Below are 20,632 nucleotides of genomic sequence, written 5' to 3' on the forward strand. Positions count from 1 at the left end.
ATTATCCTCCATTGCCTTATTGCCATCGCTTTCTTTGGGGGTGTCCACCATGTATATGTAGCATATGATGAGGTGGCTGTCCAGTGCCCTGTGGGCGGTGGTTCCTGTTCTTCGCCTGCATCATCATTCATACCATCGATGTCTTCGGAGCCGAAATCAAGCATGTCGGTTAAGTCGTCGACAGTGGCTATTAAGTGGGTGGTGGGTGGGGGACGAATTTCTTCATCGTCCGCTTGCCACTCGAGCCGGACACAGTTCGGCCAAGGGCCTCCTAACAAGGAGAGAGACCTTAATGAATTTAGCACGTCGCCCAAGGGCGAGTGCTGAAAGATATCCGCGGAGGTGAACTCCATGATCGGTGCCCAATCAGATTCGATAGGCACGAATGCAGGCGGCTCGGAGCCTGTGGCCGGGGACGAATCCAAGGGTCCGTCAACACAGGTCTCACAGGAGGTGAAGTCAGTATTCGGCTCTATCGCCGCTGGGTGTGCGGCCTCCGTGGCGGGGTCCATCCACCCGTCCTCGGATGGCACGATCTGCTCCGGATTGAGGGCCGGAGTAGCCACAGGTATGATCTCCCGAACACCGTCCGGTGGCAGAGCTAAGTCATGCTCGTCGCGACTGTGCGGCACACCTGACATGGGCTCAAATCCGTCAAAGATCAATTCTCCGCGGATGTCGGCAGTATAGTTCAAGCTTCCAAACCTGACCTGATGGCTAGGGGCGTAGCTCTCGATCTGCTCCAGATGGCCAAGCGAGTTGGCCCGCAGTACGAAGCCACCGAATACGAAGATCTGTCCAGGGAGAAAAACCTCACCTTGGATCGCATCATTGTCGATGGACGAAGGAACCATCAAGCCTTATGGTGACGGCACAGTGGAACTCTCAATGAAAGCACCAATGTCGGTGTCAAAACCGGCGGATCTCGGGTAGGGGGTCCCGAACTATGCGTCTAAGGCGGATGGTAATAGGAGGCGGGGGACACAATGTTTACCCAGGTTTGGGCCCTCTCGATGGAGGTAATACCCTACTTCCTGCTTGATTGATCTTGATGATATGAGTATTACAAGAGTTGATCTACCACGAGATCGTAGAGGCTAAACCCTAGAATCTAGCCTATGATTATGATTGTTGTTGTCCTACGGACTAAACCCTCCGGTTTATATAGACAACGGAGGGGGCTAGGGTTACACAGAGTCGGTTACAAGGGAGGAGATCTACATATCCGAATTGCCAAGCTTGCTTTCCACGCAAAGGAGAGTCCCACCCGGACACAGGACGAAGTCTTCAATCTTGTATCTTCATAGCCCAACAGTCCGCCCAAAGTATATAGCCCGGCTGTCCGAGGACCCCCTAATCCAGGACTCCCTCACCAGGGCCCAAAGGCGGATTAGAGCCCGTAGGCATAAACCGCCATATGATATGAAACTTATGTTATAGGGCAAGGAAAGGTAGAAACCGAGCCGGGGATGTTTATGAGCCGGCCTCGGGATTCTGTAAACCTCCGAGTGTCAACCTGTGTATATAAAGGGACGACTCGACGGCGGTTTAGAGATAGAAAACAATAACTCGAGAGCCAGGCAAAGCGGATTCGCTCCCTAGTCATCGAAACCCTAGCAATTCCATCACAACTGGAGTAGGCTTTTACCTTCATCGTAAGGGGTCGAACCAGTATAATTCCTTGCGTCCCTTGTCCGCTTTAACCCCTTTAAGCTAACCTGTCGCGATGGCTCCATGACTAAGTCCTTTCACTAGGACATCTGCCGTGACAAAACCACGACAGTTGGCGCCCACCATGGGGCTATCGCACGATGGTTTCGAGTTCTTGAAGGGAAGCTTCAAAGGACTCAAGGGATACGACGTGGGCCGGATGACCGAGAGTCATCGCGGCAAGCTCTACATCAACGACGCAGGCTGGGGCCTCGAGGCCGGCTCGATCGAGTACGGGTACCGGGTCCCCTTTGGCGGAATACACGTTTTCATTGGCAAGATCGGCGAACCGGGCCCTGAGCCGGACATCTGCACCGACATCATCGAGATGGCTCAGCGTGCAAGACCTGCCGCGTTCAGCCTGCCGTGAAGCGTGCCTTCGTGGGAGTCATCCACGAAGCAGAATCTGAGGATAGATCGGCATCTGGTGGAAAAACCATCATCTACTCTGATGACGAGTCTTCAACCGGAGAGACCGAGTCGCTATATCAGCTGCATGATGGCCGGATTAGTGGTGGTTCCGATGGCGATAGTATTCCGGACCTCCCTGATCCGCCGAGCCGAGTGGCGATCTTCATGGCCGGTACACAATTGGTGCAACATTCTTCTACCGCCGCAACGGTGATTTCCGATTCAGCAGCGGCAACACCAGCTGGGGCAGGGGGCTCTGCACCACCGTCGGCTCAGGCTTTGTCCGATTTGTTCGACACTTTGGCAACATTGCTAGCGGCTGAGGTTAATCCGGCAGATCAGGACCGGCATAACACAGAGATTGTAAAGGTGAAGGATCAGATAGCTCAAGCTAAGATAGATCTGGCAGCAGAAAACACCAGGATGGCCGCAGAGTGGGCCGAGTTAGAGGCACAGGTTTATAGGCTTATGCTGGATCAAAGCGCATCAGAGGATGTCATGAGGAGTAGGTATCGGTCTCACCTGCCTCCGGTTTACGTGGGAAGGAATCTCTTTAACACGCCAGGAGCAGGAACCAGCAACCAGCCAGTGGTAAACTAGGCGGAGGCACCTGGAACGGGGCGCCGGTTCAGCCGCGTGCAACGGATCCGCCTCATCAGAACAATGTCCTACCACAACACATTTCAACACCGCCGGGTCATTACTCTAACCCCTTGGATAACATCGTCACTGCCACTTCATGATTGGCAGCTCTCCCAATCGAAGGCGAGTTTCTAGTAGGAGTTGAAAGACGACGGGCTAGAGAGCTCCTTCAGATGGCTTTGACCCAATAGTAGGGTTTTCGCACAGTCGTGAGAGGATTCATTCCACCCCCCACCCAAGTCGGAGCTACATCAGGCATATTGAAGAACCGGCTGTATCAAGCAGTGCGCGAAACCGTAATCCGCCGCGAGGGCATAACCCGACGGGTGGCGGTGCTAATGCCCAGGATGTAGTGGATCACGGTCGGGCACGTCGAGAAGATGAGTTAGCAGCACAATATGCGGCTCGTCAGCTTACTCCGGTTCGTCCAACTACTTCGGTGGAACCAGGCGTGGTTTTCAGTTCTTTGGGGGGGTGCTGTGTCTTACCCTGGCCCTACATAACGCGTGGCTGCCCAAGGACTTCAAGGGTCCTCGTAAGGTGCCAAATTACACTACCAATTTACCCCCTGAGTCATGGGTTGAGAGCTATGAGATGGCGATGGAGATGCTGGACGTGGATGATGCGGCATGTGCTAAGTACTTCACCATGATTTGGAAGGAACAACTCGCACTTGGTTAAAAAGTTTACCAGTTAACTCCATCGAGTCATGGGCCAAGTTAAAAAGCTGGTTTATACAGAATTTCAAAGATATGTGCAAACAACCCATGTCAATTGTGGACTTAGCCGCCTATGTTCAAGAGGAAGGGGAGTCTACAACCCATTGGGTGAAGCAGGTATCATCTTTTTTGCATTCATCAGACCGCATCAATGCTGACACGATAGTCTTAACATTAGAAGGCAACTACCAGTTTATGCCTTTGAAGCTGAAGTTGGGAAGGCTCAAGCGTCACTGCAATGACATGTCCACACTTATGGCAGCTCTGGTTAAGTATGCCGATTCAGATAGTACCAAGGACCCTGAGTCTGAGGATGAAAAGACGGGGAAGGGAAAGAAGAATGGCAGCGCAAAGGGGCAGCAGCATAACTCGGCGGGTCATGGAAACAACGGTAAGCGCAAGGCGGATAACAACTTGGATTTTGTGGCCAACACCAACACCCAGGATAATGGTCAACGCCGTAAGGGTAAACCGCCCCAGCGGGGTAGAGGTTCAGGTCCCAATCTTGAACGCCTATTAAATGAGCCTTACCCAAAGCACGGGTCACGGGAGAGGCCAGCTACGCACCTTTGGAAGGATTGTTTCATCATGCGGGAGTTTAAAAATTCAAGTTCTTTCCAATACGGCTAGGGACCGCCCGACGGTTCAGGAGGCGGTTCTCATGGGCCGGGTTATGGCGGAGGCAGCTCCGGTTCAGGATTCCAAGGCAACCAAACTGGACATGGCAATCAAGGCAATCAGGGCAACCAGGGAGGTTATAATCATCAATGGAGTCAGCAGCAACAACAATCGGGTTATCAGAGTAATCCGAAGCAGTTGAATAGTGGGCAGTACCATGTCTTCACCACTAGTTTGTGTACGCGCGATCAGAAGCTTCACAAAAGGGCAGTAAACTCTGTTGAACCAGCAGTGCCTCGTTATCTGCGCTGGTCTGAACAACCCATTGTGTGGAGTCGAGAGGATCATCCACCCCGGGTTGATAATCCGGGTCACCTAGCATTAGTGGTGGCACCTCAGGTTGGGAGGTACAAGTTCACCAAGGTACTCATGGATGGAGGGAGCAGTACCAATATCATTTATTATGAAACCTTCCGTCGCATGGGGTTGACAGATAAGAATCTTAAACCGTCGAACACCGTCTTTCATGGTGTGGTGCCTGGTAAATCGGCATACCCAGTCGGTAAGATAGCCCTAGAGGTTGCTGTTGGAGATGATCATGATTCAAGATCAGAAACATTGAATTTTGAAGTGGTGAAAATCAAGAGCCCATATCATGCCCTGTTTGGATGGCCGGCTTATGCTAAGTTCATGGCAAGGCCCTGTTATGTTTATCTGCAGCTTAAGATGCCAGGTCATTAGGGGACCATCACAGTGCATGGGAGCCAGAAGATTGCTTTGGAATGTGAAGAAGGTGATGCAGCCTATGCTGAGTCAGTTTGTGCAACAGAGGAGTTGAAGTTTTACAAAGACAATGTTGATCCGACAGATATGACTTCTTTGAAAAAAAACCACTACAGAGCATGATCCGTCTTTGAAGTTTAAATCGGCTGACGAGACTAAGCTAGTTGATTTTGTTCCTAGCAATTCATCCTGGCAGTTCAGCATCAGCGCTAACCTGGATCCGAAATACGAAAGCGCGTTCATCGAGTTCATCCGTGAGAACCGGGACATCTTTGCATGGAAGCCTTCTGACATGCCAGGTGTACCGAGGGAACTCGCTGAGCACACTTGTTGGGGATATTACTACCAGTATGACCCGCCCAGGAGGGGCCGGGTCAGCCCTAATGGTGGGTTACATAAGAAGCCCAATAAACATTCAAGATGATAGTTTACTAAACATATAGGAGGCCCAAACGCCTGGGGCCGGCTTAAGGCCTGATATTGTAAACCGCCGTATGTAAGGGAAGACTTGTAAAGAAAGGCATGTAAAGAAAGTCACCGAGCCGGACATGTTTATGAGCCGTCGGAACTCTGTAGGCCACCAGGCGTCAACCCGTGTATATAAGGGGACGACCCGGTGGCGGTTTAGGGCAAGAAACAACAGATCGATAACCAAGCCGGCGAGTTGAGCCTCTTAGAGATGGAAACCTCAGCAATACCAATCCCAACTAGACGTAGGCTTTTACCTTCATCGTAAGGGGCCGAACTAGTATAAAAACCTTCTCGTGTCCTTTGTCTCGATTAACCCCTTTAAGCTTCCTAATGCGATGGCCCTACGACTAAGTCCTTGCTCTAGGACATCTGCCATGACAATTCCACGACAGTTGGCGCCCACCATGGGGCCAACGCACGGTGGATTTGAGTTCTTGAAGGGCAACTTCGAAGGGCTCAAGGGATACGCTGTGGGCCGGATGACCAAGAGTCGTCACGGCAAACTCTACATCGATGATGAAGGCTGGGGCCCCGTGGCCGGCTCAATTGAGTACGGGTGCCGGGTCCCCTTCGGCGGAATTCACGTCTTCATTGGCCAGATCGGCGAGTCGGGCCCTGAGCCGGACGTCCACACCAACCTCATCGAAACGTCTTAGCGCGCCAGGATGACCCGTGTTCAATCTGTCGTGAAACATGCCTTCGTAGGCTGCATCTACGGTGGTGAATACTCCGAAGGATCGGTGGAAGGCGGGGAGACGGCCATCTGCTCTTACACTGCCTCATCAACAGGTGACACGGACTCGTTGTACCAACTGCAAGACGGCATGCTCGGGGGCTGTTCCGATGGCAGTAGTATTCCGGACCCCCTTGAGCCGCCGAATTGGGCCGGAGTCTTCATGGTGGGGACGCAGCCCGGGCAGAACTCCACCGCAGCGGCAGCAGCAGCTACCGGGTCGGCAGCAGCCGGGTCAGGAGACCCCCGGCGCCCCCGGCTCAGATTCTAATGGACCTCATGGATAGGCTGACGACTCTGTTAACCGCTGTGGTAGAACCGGCGGATAAAGCCCAGCACGACGCAGAAGTGGCACGCGCGCGGGAGGAGATGGTGCAAGCCAAGGAAAATCTAGCCGCAGAGGAAACCCGGATGGCAGCAGAACGAGCATCTCTGGATACTCGTGCTCAGCAACTTCAAGCAGAAACTTTCTGGCTCTCGGTGGATCTTAATGCATCAAACGAGGTCATGAGGAGGAGGCATCAGAAAACTCAGTCGCGTCTACCTTCAATGTTGGACCCGAGGAACCTGTTCCATACACCCGAGGATGGGGGGAGCAACCCGCCGGAGGCAAACCGGGTCACGACACCCGGCGCGCCAATTCAGCCACGCGGCATGGAGCCACCTTGTATAAATACAACTCCTCCTCATTATGTATCAACACCTCTAGGTCACTTCTCCAACCCTTTAGAAAACCTCATTGCAACATCGGCTCGTTTGGCGGCTCTCCCAATGGAAGGCGACTCACTCGCAGCAATCGAAAACCGGAGGGTGAGAGAACTACTTCAGACAGCTTTGGCCCAGCAGGATGCATACTCTTACAGTCAAGATAGGATTCATTCAACTCCTCGCCCAAATCGGAGCCCGAGTTATAGTAGGCACATGGAGTCTGCAGAGATGTCAAGTAATGCTCAACGCCACAACCGGCCATACATGCATGAGCCGGTGCGAGCGGGAGCCCTTAACTTGGCGGATCAGGAGAAGATTCGTCAAGAGGCGGAGCAAGCAGCTCAAATAGCGGCAGAGCAGGAAGCTCACCAAACCTTTCCGGCTTATCCAGCAACCTCGGTTGAGGCGGGAGTGACCACGAGAACCGGAGGCATGCCTTGCTTGGTACCAGCCATACGCAATGAGCGGTTGCCAAAGGATTTCAAGGGGCCTCGTAAGGTGCCTAACTACACGGTCGACCTACAGCCGGGGGCTTGGATTGAGAGTTATGAGATGGCTATGGAGCTATTGGAGGTGAGCGACGCTGCAATGGCCAAGTACTTTACCATGATGTTGGATGGAACAGCTCGGACTTGGTTGAAGGGATTGCCACCCAATTCTATCGGCTCATGGGCAGAGTTGAAAGCGCGGTTCATCCAGAACTTTAAATACACGTGTAAGCAGCCAATGTTGATTGTGGATCTGACCAATTGCAAGCAAGAGGATGGTAAATCTACAACCCATTGGGTGCGCCGGGTTAAGGAGATAATACATTCATTTGATAAGATGGATGCCGGTTCTGCAGTTTTGATGTTGGAGAAAAATTGCCGTTTTGAACCTCTGAAGCAGAAGCTGGGGCAGCTTAAACGTGACTGTAATGACATGGGAACATTGATGGCGGCTCTTGTCAAGTATGCTGATTCTGATACCACCAAGGACCCGGTGTCTGACGAAGAAAAGGCAACGGAGGGAAAGAAGAACAGCAACGGCAAGAATCACCAGCATAACCCGGTGAATCAGGGAGGTAATAAATGTAAGGCTGATGAGTTTGTTGCTAATACTAATGCATAGGGTGGTAATCATCGGCGCAAGGGAAGACAACCCCCTCGATCGGGCGGGTCAGGCCCTACCCTTGAGCAACTGTTGAATGAACCTTGTCCGAAACACGACACCCGCGGGAAGCCGGCCACCCACCTGTGCAAGGACTGCACGATCATGAAGGCGTTTAAAAATTCAAACATGTTTGATGGGGGACACGGCCCAGGTGGTGGTTCAGGTGGCGGCGGCTTTCATGGCCCAGGCGCCGGTTCGAGTGGAGGAGGTTTTCACGGTCAAGGTCATCCTGGTCACCAAGGCGGATATAATCAGCAACCCGGCCAAGGGAATCAGCAGCAGCAATCTGGTTATCAGAGTAACCCGAAGCAGTTGAGTAGTGGACAGTATCATGTATTTACTACCAGTTTATGCAAGAGGGACCAGAAGCTTCACAAGAGGGCCGTCAATGCCGTTGAGCCGGCAATTCCGCGTTATCTACGTTGGTCAGAACAGCCTATGGTGTGGAGCAGAGAGGATCACCCGCCCCGGGTTGATAATCTGGGTCACTTGGCTTTGGTAGTGGCACCTCAGGTTGGTGGATACAAGTTTACTAAGGTACTCATGGATGGGGGTAGCAGCATCAACATCCTCTACTATGAGACATTCCGCCAGATGGGATTGACGGATAAGAATCTTAAACAATCCAACACTGTTTTTCACAGAGTGGCACCTGGTAAGTCGGCATACCCAGTTGGTAAGATTGAGCTGGAAGTAGCCTTTGGGGATGAGTATGATTCCAGAGCGGAGAAATTAACCTTTGAGGTGGTTAAGATCAAGAGCCCATATCATGCTCTGTTTGGGCGACCGGCTTATGCCAAGTTCATGGCTCGGCCGTGTTACGTATATTTGCAGCTCAAGATGCAGGGTCATAAGGGCACCATTACAGTACATGGGAGCCAGAAGATAGCCTTGGAATGTGAAGAAGGTGATGCTGCCTATGCTGAATCTATTTGTGCAACAAAGGAGTTAAATTTTTACAAAGATCATGTTGACCCGGCAGACATGACGTCATTAAAGAAACCAACAACAGAGCATGAGCCGGAGTTGAAATTCAAATCAGCTGATGACACCAAAATGGTTGACTTTGTACCTGGCGACTCATCCAAACAGTTCATCATCAGCGCAAACTTGGATCCAAAATAGGAAAGCGTGCTCATCGAGTTCATCCATGAGAACCGGGACATCTTTGCATGGAAACCTTCAGACACGCAGGGTGTCCCGAGGGAACTCGCTAAGCACACTCTTAACATCGATCCAAAGTTCAAACCAGTCAGGCAGTTTCTCCGACAGTTCAATGAAGAAAGGCGCAAGGCCATTGGGGAAGAGGTGGCCCGGCTCTTGGCAGCCGGGTTCATTGCGGAGGTCTTTCACCCTAAGTGGTTTGCTAACCCGGTGCTTGTACTCAAGAAGAACGACACCTGGTGTATGTGCGTGGATTACACAAATCTGAACAAGGCTTGTCCGGCTGATCCTTTTGCTCCCCCCGTATTGATCAGATCATTGATGCTACGGCGGGTTGCGCACGGTTTCTTAGATGCTTATTCCGGTTATCATCAGATTAAGATGGCAGTCAAGGATCAGGAGAAGACAGCTTTTATAATTCCTTTTGGAGCTTTCTGCTATGTATCTATGCCTTTTGGGCTTAAGAGTGCCCAGGCGACTAACCAGCGGTGTGTGCAGAATTGTCTTCACAATCAAATTGGGCGCAATGTTCATGCTTATGTGGATGATATAGTGGTGAAATCCAGGGAAGAGGAAACCTTGGTCACGGACTTGAAGGAAACTTTTGATAATCTCTGGGTTTACAAAATGATGCTTAACCCGGCCAAGTGTGTTTTTGGAGTGCCAGCTGGCAAGCTCTTGGGTTTTTTGGTGTGTAACCGAGGTATTGAAGCTAACCCGGAGAAAATCAAGGCAATTACATCCCTAGCCAAACCAACCCGCGTCAATGATGTTCAGCGACTGGCGGGTCGTGTGGCTGCTTTGAGCCGGTTCATAAGCCGGTTAGGGGAAAAGGCTATGCCTCTGTATCAGTTGATGAATAAAACGGATGCTTTTGTTTGGAGCGATGGTGCGAACGCTGCTTTTGAAGATCTGAAGGTGCAGCTGGCTGAGCCGCCGGTCCTGGCTGCTCCAATTGAAAAAGAGCCGCTATTGTTATACGTGGCTGCCAACTCACGGGTTGTTAGTGTGGCTATTGTGGTAGAGCGCAAGGAGGCTCGCAAAGAGCATCCGGATCAACGGCCGGTTTATTATGTTAGTGAAGTGCTAATTGAGTCTAAGCATTGATATCCACATTGTACAGAAGCTTGTTTATGGGGTGTTCATGGCAAGACGGAAGCTTAAGCATTACTTTCAGGGACATCCCATTACTGTGGTTAGCTCTGCTCCTTTAGGAGACATTATTCAAAACAGAGAAGCCACTAGGCGAGTCGCCAAGTGGGTAATTGAGCTTGGGTCTCATGGGTTGAAGTATGTTCCACGTACTGCAATTAAGTCTCACGCCCTGGTTGACTTCATCAATGACTGGACAGAGATGCAGATGCCAGAAGAGAAGCTAGACAACACATATTGGACTATTTATTTTGATGGATCCAGGCAATTGGAAGGCTCGGGGGCTGGAGTCGTGTTAACTTCCCCACGAGGTGACAATTTTGTTATGTGTTACGGTTGATGTTTCCTTGCACTAACAACGCAACAGAGTATGAAGCCTTGCTCCATGGTCTTTGAGTGGCAAAGGAGATGAGCTTGAGCCGGGTCAGATGTCTTGGTGACTCAGATCTAGTGGCTCAACAGGTATCTGGCAAGTGGGATTCCAAAGATCCTCTCATGGCGGCTTATCACCGAGAGGTCGATGCTGTTGCAGGATATTTTAAAGGATATCAGGTGGAACACATTGACCGTCGAAAGAACGAAGCAGCTGATGCTTTAAGCCGGCTGGGGTCTCAATGTAAGCCGGTGCCACCCAACACCTTTTTGGATGTTTTGCATAACCCCTCTGTCAAGTTGCCCACAGAAGAAGATTTAGCTGTTCTTGACCCGGAGGCGTAGTTGGTAGCGGCTCTTCATGTCATCCCAGATTGGACGGTGCCGTTCTTGGCTTACATGAACCCGGGGAGAGTTGCCAGCGGATGAGACCCTGGCTCGACAGATAACCCGGCGGTCTAAGTCCATGACGATTTCAGACGGAGAATTGTTTCATCGCAGTGTTTCTGGAGCGTTTCAACGATGTGTTTCCCCCGAAGAAGGTCAAGAAATTCTTCGTGAGATCCATGAAGGCGATTGTGGTCATCACGCCGGGTCAAAATCTTTAGTGGCCAAGGCGTTTCGTCATGGTTTTTACTAGTTGACGGCCCACGCTGATGCAGAAGATCTGGTCAGTAGATGTGATGGATGTCAAAAAATTGCACGACGAGCGCATGTGCCAGCTCAGGAACTCTGGATGATTCCAATCACTTGGCCGTTTGTGGTCTGGGGACTTGACATGGTGGGACCTTTCAAAAGGTCTAAGGATAAAAAGACACATCTTCTGGTGGTGGTTGATAAATTCACCAAATGGGTTGAGGTGGAGCCTGTAAGTAAGTGTGATGCAGCCACGGCGGTTCAGTTCATGAAAAAAAATAATCTTCCATTTAGGTTTTCCACACAGTATTATCACAGACAATGACACTAATCTATCCCAAGGGACTATGGAAGAATTTTGTCAGCGAGAGCACATCCGACTTGATGTTTCTTTTGTAGCTCATCCTCAATCCAATGGTCAAGCTGAGAGAGCTAATCAGGAAATTCTGAAAGGGCTAAAAACCCCGGCTTATGGTTCCTTTACAGCGAACACCGGGTTGTTGGGTAGAGGAGTTACCCTCAGTGTTATGGAGCATCAATACTACGCCCAACAGGTCTACGGGTTACACACCCTTTTTCATAGTTTATGGAGCAGAAGCAGTGTTGCCTAGTGACATCCGTCATGACTCGCCCCGTGTGGCGGCTTATGTTGAAGCTAACAATGAAAAAGCCAGACAGGATGCGCTTGACTTGTTGGATGAGGAAAGAGACTTAGCAGCGGCGCGGTCAGCAATTTATCAACAGGACCTGCGTCGTTATCACAGCCGCCGGGTTAAGTCCAGGACTTTTCAGGAAGGCGACTTGGTGCTCCGGCTCATCGAGGATCTGTCAGATGTACACAAGCTATCCCCACCTTGGGAAGGACCCTTTGTGGTCAGTAAGAATTTAAACAATGGGTCATATTATCTCATTGACGTTCGAGAGCACAAAGACTCACGTAAGTCGGAGGAAGAGACCCGCTGGCCATGGAACATTGCTCAACTTCGGCCATACTACACCTGAACCACCGGCTCTCATCATGTACATACGTTCACGTTGTATATACTATGATAAGCAATAAAGTAAGACCATCGGTCTCTTTTTCTTTCAAAGACTATGCATCTTTATTATTTTTTATTCACAAAATGACTATTAAGGAGCTGATCATATTTGAATCAAGTTTAACCTTTTTGGTCCAACTCATGATCGTATCCGAATCTAGCTGCAAATCTCATGGTCACTTGGGGGCTTCCTGTTCAAACATAGGTCGTATTCGAACCAAAGAGAACATAGTTGTCGTAACCCTCTTGATCGGCTCAAGGCCAAACTCACTTGGGGGCTTCTTGATCGTATCTGAATCATAGCTTAACCCCTTTTGAGTCCGACTTGGATCGTATTTGAATCAGGGTCGTTAAAAACCTCTCAATGTCATTTGGGGGCTTCCTGTTGAAACATAGGTTGTATTCGAACCAAAGAGAACATAGCTGTCGGTACCCTCTTGATCGATGCAACGCCAAAGCCACTGGGGGCTATATGGTCGTATTCGAACCTTAGCTTAACCCCTTTGGTCCGGTTTACTGATCGTATTCGAATCAGAAACCCCCAACCTTTTGAATACAGAGTTAAAATTATGTTGCTTGCCCTTTAGTTTTTTGTTGTTTCAATATTACAAATAAGATGGCCTGGTTTTCTTCACCGGCTCAATTATTCGACAACACAGCCGCCCAGGTTATTCAAGTCGGTGGTTCAAGAATCCAAAGGTACGAGCTACTAAGATATGATGATCATTGGGTATTCAAGAAGTATTAACTTTTCAGACATATTGAATTATCAATTTCATCACCCAGGTTATTTAAACCGGCGATCTAAGGATCAACAAGGACAAGGTATTGTTCTTGCTCATACACGCTTACCTACTGCTTAATTCAAGAGTCATTATTAAACCTTATCCTTTATTTATATTTGTCTCTATTTTTTATTGAGGTAAAAATATGGGTTGTAAATTAGGTGTTTAAGCCCGTTTGGTTCTAAACCGCCCTGCCAGCCTTTTTTCTTGTATTCACAGGAACAGAGATTCAAACATTGCAGAGACAAATATTAAACAATGCATACATTGACATCTGAAACACAGATTCAGATATAAGTATTTTGTGCACGATGGCACAAGCAAACAGGTGGTGTTTTAAACAGCTAAGCTATTACAAGGCTTTATAAGCCCATGAAGATGATCATTGTCCCTACCTCGCCGGTTCACCATCTTGAATCTGCTGGAAGTTGGGTTTTGACCAATCAAAGCCATTCATGGCGACAAATTCAGCTTCGTCGTCAATCAGGCCGACCGGGTCAACCTCCGGGGCAAATGTATCTTCTCTCACTGGTGGGATCAAGTCTGTTACTTTATATGAGGGGGGTATCTTCTTATTCTCACTATCAAAATCCGGCTGATACTTGTCCACATTGGTGTCATCTCCAAGGCTAGTTGCCTGAGGCCGGACTTCATGGACGCAGGCTATAAAGTCATCCTGATCAAAAGGAGACCCGTCCTCCTTCACGGTAGGATAGCCCCTTGCCATGTCCGCCGGGTCTAGGTTTTGGCACCCAATCCTTGGAGCGGCTTAGGGCAGTCAAAGCTCCAGCTCACGTGCAGGATTTTACTTCTTGGAACCTGGCAGGAAGGATGGACAGCTTCTTCAGGACGTCACTGATCCGGTTAGACCCTTGATTAGCAGGAGAGATGGTAGCCAGAGCCCGTTGTGCGCCGATATACAATTGTGTAACTAAAGTGTATACTGCCTTCAGCTTAATCAACGGGTCTTGGTTCAGATTCTTACTTCGCGGACCTGCATATATTTTTAACAGAGTTAGTTGGCAGATTACACTCCGGTTTGGCAAAAAAAATACGAAAGGTCAAATCAGGTAGCTTACCAAAGATAGCAGCGACCATCTGGGACACCTGGCCCTTTAAACCGTTCAGCTCTATTGAAATTTCTTTCAGAGCTGTTTCGACTGTCTCAGCTCGTCGGGTCAGAAGTGTTTTCTCATTTTCCCAAGTCTTCTCTTTGGCAGCAAAGCTAGTCTTCAAATTTTCCATTTCAGAAAGGCTTATTTGCAGTTTGGAGGTGGAAGATTTGATTTCTGACTCCTGACTCGCTAGCCGGGTCTTTGCGTCAGTCAATTGAGAGTTCAGTTCAGACAATGCATTCTGTGAAACGTTCAGATAAGACAAGACTTGGCTTCAGATTCCAATATACAAATTCAAGATTCAAGTCCCAAGTACTTTACGAATAAACCACTTGACACTTGGGGGCTAATGTATGCCAAATCAAATTTTTATGACTCTACCAACATATTTGAAGTCCCAAGTCCTTTACAAAGTAACAGCACTTGGCACTTGGGGAGTAATGTACGCAGTTCAGCAAGTTTATCAAGGTTAAACCGGAGTGTTAAGTACTTTAAAGACGGTTTTAAATTCTAAAGCACCGATTCATTAATGATCAAAATAAACCGGTCCTTGGGGACTATGGGTGAAGTTTTGTTCTATCAATACCAGGCAAAAATTCAGAGGTAAAAGTCTCGGCCTATTTTTTAAGTCTACAGGTTATTCCGTTTCTCTCATAATCTGAAGACTTGGGGGCTGAAGGAATATTGGTAAACCGGAAACAACGTACCTCATACTTCAACTGAAGCTGCTTGACCATCTCGATCTCAGACTCACGACTGGAGTGTACATGACTGAGATAGCCGGATAAGATATCACTGGCATTGAAATGGTCATAGTTGGCAACATCAAAGCGAACCTTCTGCCTCTCCAATGCTTCTTGCTTTGCTGTGCACCGAGCCAACACCGTTGGGTTCCCCGGCTCAACAAAGCGGCTCCCAGTAATTTGAACATCTTAAGCATGTGGAGACGGCATGTCGGTTGAGCTTGACGGTCCAGCTGTAGAAGGATTCATAGTGGCTTCGTCAACAGACGGCTCTGGAGGATATGCTTCATTGACAATAGGCGGGTCTTCTGGGGCGTCAGTTAATGGAGAAGGTGGCCTAGCCGGGTCAGATGCTAGCATTGGCGGGTCTTCCGCCGGTTTTGCTGCCTTCGCCTTCTTGGATTTAGCCTGGCCGCAAAGGAAAAAATATCGCAGGATTGTCAGCATCAAGATATAATTGAGCAACCCGGAAGAAAAGAGGATTTCTGATTACCCAGGTGCAGTTTTGAAAGCCGGGAATTGTGTTTGTGATGAGTCGCCTGAGGAACGAGACGCCACTTGAAAGAATAAAAGAAAAGAGTTAAAAGAAATATGAGGAGTAGGATTCATTAAAGCAAGTTAAAGATAGCAATAAGTAAACCTCGTTCGGACGTTTCCGAGGGGTCTGTTGGAGGACGACAACTGGTTCATTTTCAATCCCAGCTTCATGGCGGCTTTCATGTTGCTGCTTTTTCAAATGAAAGGTGGGATCCAAGTGAGCTAAGGGGTTAGAAAACCTTACTTTACGGATCACTCGTCGAACTTTGTATCTTGGTAAGGGCTCTGAGTCGGAGGAAATGACAGTTACCTCTGCTTCCCCGGCCTGACTGGCCCCAGTGTCATCCTGGTAAGGATCAGTGTCAATAAGATTGTTAAAAAATTGGCCAAGGGAATCAAGGGCTACCTCTGAGTCAGACGTGTCATCATGTTTCATTAAGTCTTCAACAGTGGTTTTCTTCTTCTTCTTCTTTGATTTCCGGGTCGATTTCTTGGCTTTCATGGCGGCGAGTTTCGCCTTCTTGGCAGCTTCGTGATCGTATTTCACTTTCCAAAAGTCAGAGTTGGCCTACAGAGACAAGAGGAAGGATCAGTAATAAACAAATACGGCTGGACAAAATACAAAGGAAAAAATATCAGAATATCCTTACTTCTGGTACCGAGTTAAGTCTACAGAAGGGATTTAACCCAACAACACTGCAATCTTCATACTTCGCATTCACGAGAAGGTTTGACATTGCGACAATGTCTTCCTCGGTTAGTTGAACCGGGGTATGACGGAGAGAGTCGTCCGGGTCTCCACCATATTCATACATCAATTTTGAATGACGGCTTAATGGAATCATCCGCCATGAGATCCAGCAGCGGGTTAGATCGACTCCGGTTAAACCATTCCCAACAAACCGTTGATCCTTCTAATAGATGGAAGCAGCTTCTTGCGTTCAGCAACGGTAAGTTTATCGTTGGCAGGGGCGGTAACTCGGCAGGGGCTTCTCGTTGGCAGGTGAGATGTCCTGACAGTAAAACCAAGTTTGGTTCCAGTCCTTTGGGTGACTTGGTAAAACTATAAGAGGGAAGACAGCACCCTGCCGGTGCTGAATTGAGATGCCTCCAAGTTCTAAGCTAAGGCCATTGGTGCACTCGTTCTGCCGGTTCAGATAGAAGTACTCTCTAAATAGTTCCACAATTGGTTCTTGCTGAAGATATACCTCATAGAGTACTTGGAAGTTACAAATATTGGATATGGAATTGGGCCGATATCCTGAGGATGGAGTTTGAAAAAGTGAAGAACTACTCTGAAAAACTTTGAACCGGGTGGTGAGAAGCCCCGGTTCATATGGTCAGTAAAGACGATCACTTCGCCGTCTTTTGGATTGGGTCGTTCTTCTTTCGGGTCAGGAGCACGATAAGACATGATGTTTTTTGAGGGCAGAAACCCAATGAGGAAGAACTCTTTTAAATGCTCCTCGGTTATGGTTGAGGGGACCCAATTGCAGATGGTGGGTGTCTTTGACGGCATGATGTGCAAGGGACTGAAAAGAGGAAAAACAACATGCCGGTTCAATTTATGGCAAAATTAACAGTTAAAGGTTGAAGTTGTACAACAAGTAACGGCGGCTTAACTAAGGGCTAATGACATATAAGGAAAAGAAAGCTGGAGTGATAAGCCGCCGTGACTACAGACTTTCTCAGAAAGCAGATTCAGCTAAGTGTTGGCATAAACAAGTTTCACCAAGCTATCATTATTATTTTGGATCAAATGGCTGTCCCCAAAAGAAAAAATTCCAGACCTAAAAGTCCAGCACAGATGAGTTCATCAGCTAACAAAGCATCTATACAGGAAAAAGTGATCTATTGCTATAAAAAAGAAGGCAAAACAGCTACCGCAGCAGTTCTACACTATCTGACGATTAGGAAAGGGCATCGGAGGTGAAATCTATCAACAGTCCGTAACGGGCGGCGACGAACACCGACGAACACCAATGAACTCGAGAAACCGTAATGCAAATCTAAGGCAGAGAAGGAAAGTGACTTACAGATGCAGAGCTACTGCGGAGGTTCATCGCGTTTCTCTGGACAAGTCAGGTCGATGCAGCAGCCTGAGGTGGAGAAGATGAGGAGATCTGCGGCGTCGGCGGCGGCAGAGCTCGAGCGGCAGCGAAACAGTGAGAGGAGGAAGACCTGAATAATGATTATCCAACTGAATGGATGCCTCGATTCTCGGAAGGCATTAAAAAATAGAAGACCCGTTGGAAGATGACGTCATGAAAGTTTTTTGTATTTTCAAAAGATGACGTCATGGCGGGTTACAGAAGTTCTCAGACAGAGGATGGATCTGTTGGGTTTCGTAGTAATTTCAAAAAATTTCCTACGCACACGTAAGATCATGTGATGCATAGCAACGAGGGGGAGAGTGTTGTCTACGTACCCAACGCAGACCGACTGCGGAAGCAATGACACGACGTAGAGGAAGTAGTCGTACGTCTTCACGATCCAACCGATCAAGCACCGAAACTACGGCACCTCCGAGTTCGAGCACACGTTCAGCTCGATGACGATCCCCGGACTCCGATCCAGCAAAGTGTCGGGGAAGAGTTCCGTCAGCACGACGGCGTGGTGACGATCTTGATGTACTACAGCAGCAGGGCTTCGCCTAAACTCCGCTACAGTATTATCGAGGAATATGGTGGCAGGGGGCACCGCACACGGCTAAGGAATAGATCACGTGGATCAACTTGTGTTGTTTCTGGGGTGCCTCTGCCTCAGTATATAAAGGAGCCAAGGGGGAGGGGGGCGCCGGCCGAGGAGGGCGTAGGAGGAGTCCTACTCCTTCCGGGAGTAGGACTCCCCCCCCAATCCTATTCCAACTAGGATTCCCAAGGGGAGAAAGAGAGAGAGGGGGGCCGGCCACCTTCTCCTAGTCCTAATAGGACTAGGGGAAGGGGGGAGGCGCGCAGCCCTTATGGGCATCCCTTTCACCTTTCCACTAAGGCCCATGAAGGCCCATATGGCTCCCGGGGGGTTCCGGTAACCTCCCGGTAACCCGGTAAAATCCCGATTTCACCCGGAACACTTCCGATGTCCAAACATAGGCTTCCAATATATCAATCTTTACGTATCGACCATTTCGAGACTCCTCGTCATGTCCGTGATCACATCCGGGACTCCGAACAACCTTCGGTACATCAAAATGCATAAACTCATAATATACCTGTCATCGTAACCTTAAGCATGCGGACCCTACGGGTTCGAGAACAATGTAGACATGACCGAGACACATATCCGGTCAATAACCAATAGCGGGACCTGGATGTCCATATTGGCTCCTACATATTCTACGAAGATCTTTATCGGTCAGACCGCATAACAACATACGTTGTTCCCTTTGTCATCGGTATGTTACTTGCCCGAGATTCGATCGTCGGTATCCAATACCTAGTTCAATCTCGTTACCGGCAAGTCTCTTTACTCGTTCCGTAATACATCATCTCACAACTAACATATTAATTGTAATGCTTGCAAGGCTTATGTGATGTGTATTACCGAGAGGGCCCAGAGATACCTCTCCGACAATCGGAGTGACAAATCCTAATCTCGAAATAGGCCAACCCAACATCTACCTTTGGAGACACCTGTAATGCTTCTTTATAATCACCCAGTTACGTTGTGACGTTTGGTAGCACCCAAAGTGTTCCTCCGGCAAACGGGAGTTGCATAATCTCATAGTCATAGGAACATGTATAAGTCATGAAGAAAGCAATAGCAACATACTAAACGATCGGGTGCTAAGCTAATGGAATGGGTCATGTCAATCAGATCATTCAACTAATGATGTGACCTCGTTAATCAAATAACAACTCATTGTTCATGGTCAGGAAACATAACCATCTTTGATTAACGAGCTAGTCAAGTAGAGGCATACTAGTGACACTTTGTTTGTCTATGTATTCACACATGTATTATGTTTCCGGTTAATACAATTTTAGCATGAATAATAAACAGTTATCATGATTATAAGGAAATAAATAATAACTTTATTATTGCCTCTAGGGCATATTTCCTTCAGGATCCCATCTAAGTATTGAAGATTGACAAAGAATAAAGTTCAAAGTCAACCTGGGGCCTAATGTTGGGGATATTACTACTAATATGACCCGCCCAGGAGGGGCCGGGTCAGCCCAAATGGCGGGTTACATAAGAAGCCCAATAAACATTCAAGATGATAGTTTACTAAACGTATAGGAGGCCCTAAGGCCTAGGGCCGGCTTAAGGCCTGATATTGTAAACCGCCGTATGTAAGGAAAGACTTGTAAAGAAAGGCATGTAAAGAAAGGCATGTAAAGAAAGTCACCAAGCCGGACACGTTTATGAGCCGGCCGGGACTCTGTAGGCCACCAGGCGTCAACCCATGTATATAAGGGGACGGCCCGGTGGCGGTTTAGGGCAAGAAACAACAGATCAATAACCAAGCCCGCGAGCTGAGCCTCTTGGAGATCGAAACCTCAGCAATACCAATCCCAACTAGATGTAGGCTTTTACCTTCATCGTAAGAGGCCGAACTAGTATAAAAACCTTCTCGTGTCCTTTGTCCCGATTAACCCCTTTAAGCTTCCTAGTGCGATGGCCCTACGACTAAGTCCTGGCTCTAGGACATCTGCCATGACAATTCCACGACAACACTCTTAATTTATACCTACTATTAAGGGGAATAGGTATTCTTGGTTTGGTTTAGTCCTTTACGTTTAGTTTACACACGTTAAATGATCTGGGCCAGTTACTTGTATGTTCATGGGCCTTTTATGGGCTTTCATAGAGAGACCGCGAAAAATAATTGCGTCAAAATAAATCAACATTGTGGGAATTTAACACAAGACCTCCTTTCTATCTCTTAGATGTAACAACCAAAGACTTATGCACCTTTCATATTTACTAATCCCAACTCACTCTAAATATACAAGTGGTAGTCATCATGTTTATTTATTTATTTTTGTGAGAAAAGGAGTTGATATCAAAACGACCAAATTACTCAAAGGTCCACACAGAAAAGGAAATTACAACCAAGCCCCTCTACAACCCGACTACGCCGGCGCCGTGGACGAGCCGGTGACGCGCCGTTCGCCACTGCTCGCTGATGCCTTGGA

Source organism: Triticum urartu, chromosome 4A (assembly GCF_056163025.1).
Source record: "Triticum urartu cultivar PI428250 chromosome 4A, HENAU_Tu73, whole genome shotgun sequence".
Classification (NCBI taxonomy): Eukaryota; Viridiplantae; Streptophyta; class Magnoliopsida; order Poales; family Poaceae; genus Triticum; species Triticum urartu.